Raw genomic sequence first — 7006 nt, forward strand, 5'->3', positions numbered from 1 at the left:
ATCTATCCATCTATATAGAAAAAAAGGGAAACAGCACAGTACTTAGCTTCGGGTGCACGGCCCCTGGCAGAAAGTCCTATTTTCAGCCACATTTTCAATATTCATTCCAAAAAAAGGCAGCACTCCATGGTAATTGTTTTCAAGTGGTAGTGAGTTTTATTCAGCCCACATATCAAGGCAACGTTTCGGCTCAACTGAGCCTTTCTCAAGCTTGATATGTGGGCTGAATAAAACTCACCTACCACTTTGAAAAAAGTTATTATGGAGTGCTTCCTTTTTTTGGAATGAACATCTCTCTATCTATCTATCCCATCTCTATCTATCTATCAATCTATCCCATCTCTATCTATCAATCTATCCCATCTCTATCTGAAAAAAAAAGTGCAAATGGTTATTGACCCATTGTAATGGCGAAGTTTCGTTCCAAGTGTGGAACTTTCTCAAGCCCAAAAGTTTGATCACAGTGTGGTCCGAGTGTCATCAGTCTTTCTCGTACATTGAGAATTTTTTTTTTTTTTTAAACGATTCTCTGCCTTCTTTATTCTGACAGTCCGTGAAAATTGGTCTGATTTTTTTCATGGATCCGTTGACTTCCAAAGCTGATTTTAATCTGACCCTCGTGTAAAATCAGATATGTCTCCTCGACATGTGAATGGCCTGATAGACTATAACAGGTATAAGTGCTATCCATGAAAAACAAGGATAGCATTTGTACGTGAAAATCGGATGTGTGATTGATGCCTAAAGCTAAGTGAGCACATTTTTCTAAATACATATAATTTAGTTTTTTGGGTTTATATTGTGCATCCTGCCCCCTACTTCTCTCAGATGGCCAGTAAAGTTTTCATCATGACCCCGCCTGTACTTGTTGTGCTTGGGCCTTCCGGACACTCAATGCCTAAGAACGTACATATAACGGTATTAATTTTACTTCACTACTTTTAGTTTCTATGTGGCCACAGATGCAAAGTTTAGACTAGAATATTATGCAGCATTGTATTTCATTGCACTGGATGGATTACGGCTCAGCAGGAAGACAATATTAGTACACCAAAGTGAGGGATTAAGAAGACAATTTGTCCTGGATCATGAGTTAGGGAGGGAGGCTGTTTTTCCAATACTCTCCCTGTGGTGTTACCAATGGGTCTCTGTGGGGTGTACAGAGTTCCTGTTGCAAGTAGTTGCAGTGATTCTTCATACCAGCAGGCCTGGGGAGTGTGGGAGCAAAGGGTTGTGCTCTGGGCATGACATTTCCTTCCAAACTTCTGGCCAACGCACAAGTGTAAGGAGTCTCCTTGTGACACTATGAGCAGTACCTTTGTTCCCTGGAAAACAAGTTTTACAATAAGTGATAAAGCTTTGCCTTTAAGCCCTAATGTTAAAGTTACACAGCTAAAGTGTCAGGAGTCAAGCAAGCAACATGAGAGATCTTGAAGCCTTGGCACTGGAGGACTACATTGATGTGCTTGATGTTGCTGAGACTTGGTTGGACCCTTTCCATAATTAGGCTGTAAATTCTCCTGGTTTTGTGTTTTTTTTGGACAGACATGTCAAATAAGAAAATAGGAGGCATACATCTGTACGTTAGGAGTGATATGAAAGAGTGTGACAGAGGCAACTGAGTGGGGAGATCATGAGCAACTTGAAATCCTGTGGGTGGAATTACAAATAAAGGTAAGCACTGAAAGGGCAATTTTTCAAATTCCCCTTCCCCAACATCACTGAGGTACTGAACGGTTACTCAGTGGTTAGCACTGTAGCCTTGCAGTGCTGGGGTCCAGGGTTCAAATCCCACCAAGGACAACATCTGCAAGGAGTTTGTATGTTCTCCCCATGTTAGTGTGGGTTTCCTCTGGGTACTCCAGTTTCCTCCCAAGCTCCAAAGGCATACTGAGAGGGAATCTAGCTCCATTGGGGACAGTGCCAATAATATCTGTAAAAAGTGCTGTGGAATTAATAGCGCTATATAAAATGAGTAAAAATAAATTATGGGAGAATTTAATTACCCAGGTATTGACTGGGAGCATAATTATGCATAATAAGCAAAGGGGAGAAAATTCCTCAGCTTGTTGCAGGATAATTTTAAGGACCAGTTCATGGAAGACCTCACGGTCAGTCTTTTATTATTTGTGTAAATAGGTTCTCTGAGCACTCCACCTGTCAGCTTCTGGCAGTTTTAACCACAACAGGATACTATCTACCCACATATAACTAGGCTTTAGCCTAAGAGTGGATTCACATTAGGCAGGTTCCCAGCAAAGAGAATCGCCTCATCGCAGCTGCCGGGTACACATGAATTAGCCAATTTATGCGCTAAGTATTCTCAGTTTTTCCTATTTTCTAGAGCAGTAATGCAGTTCAAATCTCATGTATTTCATGTTTTCATGCTATAGAGCTACAGCGTGCTACATTATTTGTTGGTTTTATATGGACATGGCTACTCTTAGTTTGCACCTGTACACACCTGCTCTCTGTTTGGAAGTGACGGTCATCCTTTTGTTATATATATGTACCTGATCTGAGTTGAGGTATGGCAAATAAATCAATTTGTCATCCAGATAGTAGACTACTACAAATCTACCTGCCGGATGACAAAAATGTACCGTCCTTTTCGGACTATAAGACGCACTGGACCATAAGACGCACCTAGGTTTTAGAGGAGGAAATTAGGAAAAAAAAAAAATTGAAGCATGGTCCCTTCATCCCTATCCTGATAAACAAGGCCCCCCTTTTCCCTACTCTGGTATGCATGGCCCCCTCATCGCTATCCCGGCAGGAATGATTGTCCTCATTCCTATACTAGTATGCATGGCCCCATTTCCATCCTGGTATGCAGGGGCCCCCCCCCCCCCTCATCTTGTCCTAGTATGCAGGGCCTCCATCCGTATTCTGGTATGATTGGCCCCCATCCCGGTCATGGTATGCATGGCCCAATCAGAAAAAGTTATAAAACCCAAACCATTACACTTACCTATCAGGTGCTCCCTCGCAGCATCCTGCTCCAGTGCCAGCAACCGCTTTATGCTTGTAAGCAGCACATTGCAGGGATGTCATGCGCTGTTCACAAGCAGAGCACAGCTGCCACAATACTTGCTGGGGACTGTGCGTGCATAGAACAATGAGTATTCATTGCTCTTCAATAGTGCACAGTGTCAGCCACCGGCTTCCTGCTGTAACGTGCGCCGCTACTTAAGAGAAATGAATATTCATGAATATGCTAAGAGCAAAAACCACAAAAAGAGGACTCGAAAATACTACAAAAATCTATAACAAAACAGAACAGGAAAAAGGCAAAGATGCTTACCTGCCTAGGCCTCAAAACAAATGCACTATCAGGGTGCCGTAAACCCAAATAAAGATGGCAGCTACACAGGTGATGCAATACCAATGAGACAGCCAGCCTACAATCAGGGATTGGCTGCTTGGTACACCAGTGTACAAAAGATACAATCTATGGGCGGTATTCTCACACACACGATGCAGAGCATCTGGCTTACAGCCTATTAATGATGCCCATACTCTTAGATCAAGCGGGCTTCCCAATGCTAACTAAAATGCCTCCTGTGTGAAGAAAGGCCACAGGTTAAACACAGCGCTGAGATCTCATCTCACGAGATCTTGGTGCCGAGATCTTTATCTGCACATGCGCCGCCTCCTGGTGGCCATTTTCCAGGAGTCCACCGCACAGGAAAGCATGGACGAACTCTGGGGGGCTCTGGCCTTTCACAAAATGTCGGCGGAGCCCCCCTAGGCAGCATCGGACAGAGCACAATGGTAAGCACCCGGGACAGAGTGCAGCAGCACCGAGGACACAACGCGGTGGAAGCACCCAGCAGCAACGGGGACAGAGTGCAGCAGCAGCACCGGACACCCGCACCGGTAGCACCAAAAAGGTATATCCGCACTATAAGATGCACCCCCATTTTCCCCCCAAAGTTTGGGAAAAAAGTGCGTCTTATAATCCAAAAAATACGGTAGTTTAGACTCAGCCAGAGAGACAAGGTTGGGGTCGTCATAGGTAAGACCTAGAGCCTAAAAAAATCCTCTACTATCTGAAGCGAATGGGAATCAGATAGTAGAGAAAGTTCCCAGGCTGAAGGGTCACCTTGGAGAATAGAGATTACAAATACGATCCCCACCTGTTGCTCCTCGGTACCCGAGGAGTGAGGATTTAACAAAAATAAAATTTGCAGACATCCTTGAAAACTACAAACTTATCCTGACCCCCAGAGAACCAATCCAGCAAAGCAATCTTGGACTCCACCCGGGGTTGCCCGGGAGCTGCAGGCCCTGAGCCTGAAGTCAGTGGGCAAAGCAACAGAATGCAAGTCTGCCACCTCCAGGCAGAGTTGTAGCTGCCCAGCCAGAGCAGCACAGATTCCATAATGGATCCAAAAAGGTATGGCCAGTGACTAGTGACTGTGGGCACCTACCCGATCCCTCGAACTAGGGGGCACCTTAGGCTATCCCTGTCCCCTGGATTACCCCAGGAACATGGAGATGCCTGGGCCACATACCTTGCTATACTCCTATCTTGACTCTTATCTGAAGTCCTTCCCCCACCCAGCGAGTTGTGAGGCCAAGGTGTATAGAAATACAATAACCAGACTGACAGGGGTAGACAGACAGTGATAAAAAAAACCTACAATCATACAAATACACTCAAAAAAAACAGAGTAGGAAACGAGAGAAATAGGAAGGAGAAACCAAATGGGAAAGGATGAGGATAAACATGCAAACCAACTCCACGCAGAAATCTCCTGAACAGCTCTCCAACTGCCTACTCCAAACACTGAGGTAATTCATGATGGAGAGCTCCAGGGGATCAACTCAACTGATTAACCCTTGCAATGGCAAAGCATGGAAAACCTGCACTATTTAATAGGATGATGAAGCAGTTCTAATCAGTGCAGGAGTTTGTGTAACCAGAAGCCACAATCTTCTGGCCCCTCTCTGTCACTGTATCCCCATGATAGTTTGCTTCTGAGAGACTCTGCCTCTCAAACATGCTATTTGTGTACACAATTATGTGAATTAGTTGAAAATTGACCCTCCTGATTTTTTTTTAGTAGAACCACTTATTATTCCGCCTTTTTTGTTAACCCTGTCGCAAATTTTTTAGGATGCCATCAATTTCTAAATAACATTTTTCAAATAAAATAAAAAAATATCTAACTTTCACCTGCTGGTCTGTGATTTATGCTTTGTTGTGAATAAAATATGGCAGCAAGAGATTTAAATAATGGTGAATAAAAAAAAATTGGTGTCAGTTTTGGTCAGAATAAATCTATGACAAAAGTTGTTCATATACAGCTGCAGAGATCCTGCTGTTGTGCATGGCTGCCGTTTTGATAAATGTTGCATCCTAAGGTACTAATCATAAAGATTCACAAATATTGACGGTTTATTTCCAGTGTTTTGTATAGGATTCAACTACTGGACTAATTATGTCTTACAAGGCAATGAATAAAATTCTTAACATTACACAAGCTATTAAGTGCTGAACTTCTGGGGCTCCACATCTGTCTCCATTGTGTGTGCACGTGGACCTAAAGTTTAATCTGCACAATTACTGTCACTGCCATTGACTGGTCCAAAACATTCGTCTGCCTTCCTGCATGTTTCATCCTATTCAGCCAGACCTGCCGAAACTCTGCCGACAACAAGCTTAATTGACAGAATTCTTTCTGCTATTTAAATGTCCACCATGAGAAAGGGGAGATATCACTGCACCATTCACATTTCACTTTGGACAGAAAGCAATGTAAAACAAAAGGAGAAGGACAAGCAATCAGAAAGGCAGATGACAAGAGTGAAAAGACAGCTTCTGACTGATCTTCCTCTGCAAGGTTTTTCCCTGTGTCTTAAAGCTTTTGTATAGCGTTAAGAACATGTAGCTACAATAAATCCTAGATTTAATGCTGGCTTTAGATCTCTGCAGAGATGTCCTCTATATCACATGCAATCAGGGTTGTGGGTCACAGAAGAGTCTCACAACTTTCCTGCATTTATATAGTAATTTTCCAGCTGCTGGAGTCCTAGGTTCCTCACTCATTGCCCCCATAAAGCATGATACCAACAAAAGTGCCCCCACCAAACAGTATGATACCCCATGGCGAATTCCTCCACATTTTCCCCGTATGCACAGTATAATGATCCTACGGTGCCCCACCTCAACACACAAGTCAAAGTATGGTGAACCCAACACAGTATGATCCCCCAACTGTGACCCCGACACAGCCCTCCGTGCAGTATAATGGGCCTACATACACTATAATTGCCCTCACACCAAAACACACTGTATAATGGCCCCCCTCTAGCCCTCCAAACTGTATAATGGCCCCCACACAGTATGATGGCCCCACACAAACCTTCATACTGTAAATTGGTTGCATACAGTATAATGGCCCCCACATATCAGTTTAAATATTATAATGGCCCCATATAGCCCTCTATATAGTATAATGGGCCCCATATAATCCTCCATAAAGCATAATTTGCAAAATGAAGAGACTCCAGCTCCAAGAACTGATTCTTTATTCACATAAGCAATGCGGAGGACATAGACAGTCAGTGATACAAATTCACATGACCCGCATCAACGCATTTCAGGTTGACTAGGGTGCACAGACATCTGAAACGCGTTGATGCAGGTCTTTTTAATTTATATCACAGTGTGTGGAGCTGGAGTCTCTTCATTTTGCATTTTCCACGCCTTGACAAGGAGCTTCTGGGCTCTGAACACTTTCAAGATGCAATCACGGTAAGTTTGATTTTATTTTATATAGTACAATTTGTCCCTCATAATCTTCCATATAGTATAATGCACTCCCCATGGTTCTCCATGGAAAATAATGCACTCCCTATGGTCCTCCATACAATACATTTCCCATGGTCCTCGATACTATATAATGCACTTTCCGTGGTCCTCCATACAATGTAATGCAAACCCCATGGTCCTCCATACAATATAATGCACCCACCATGGTCTGCCATACAATATATT

This window comes from Dendrobates tinctorius, unplaced genomic scaffold (genome assembly GCF_039654945.1).
Source record: "Dendrobates tinctorius isolate UK_male_01 unplaced genomic scaffold, ASM3965494v1 ptg000079l, whole genome shotgun sequence".
NCBI lineage: Eukaryota > Metazoa > Chordata > Amphibia > Anura > Dendrobatidae > Dendrobates > Dendrobates tinctorius.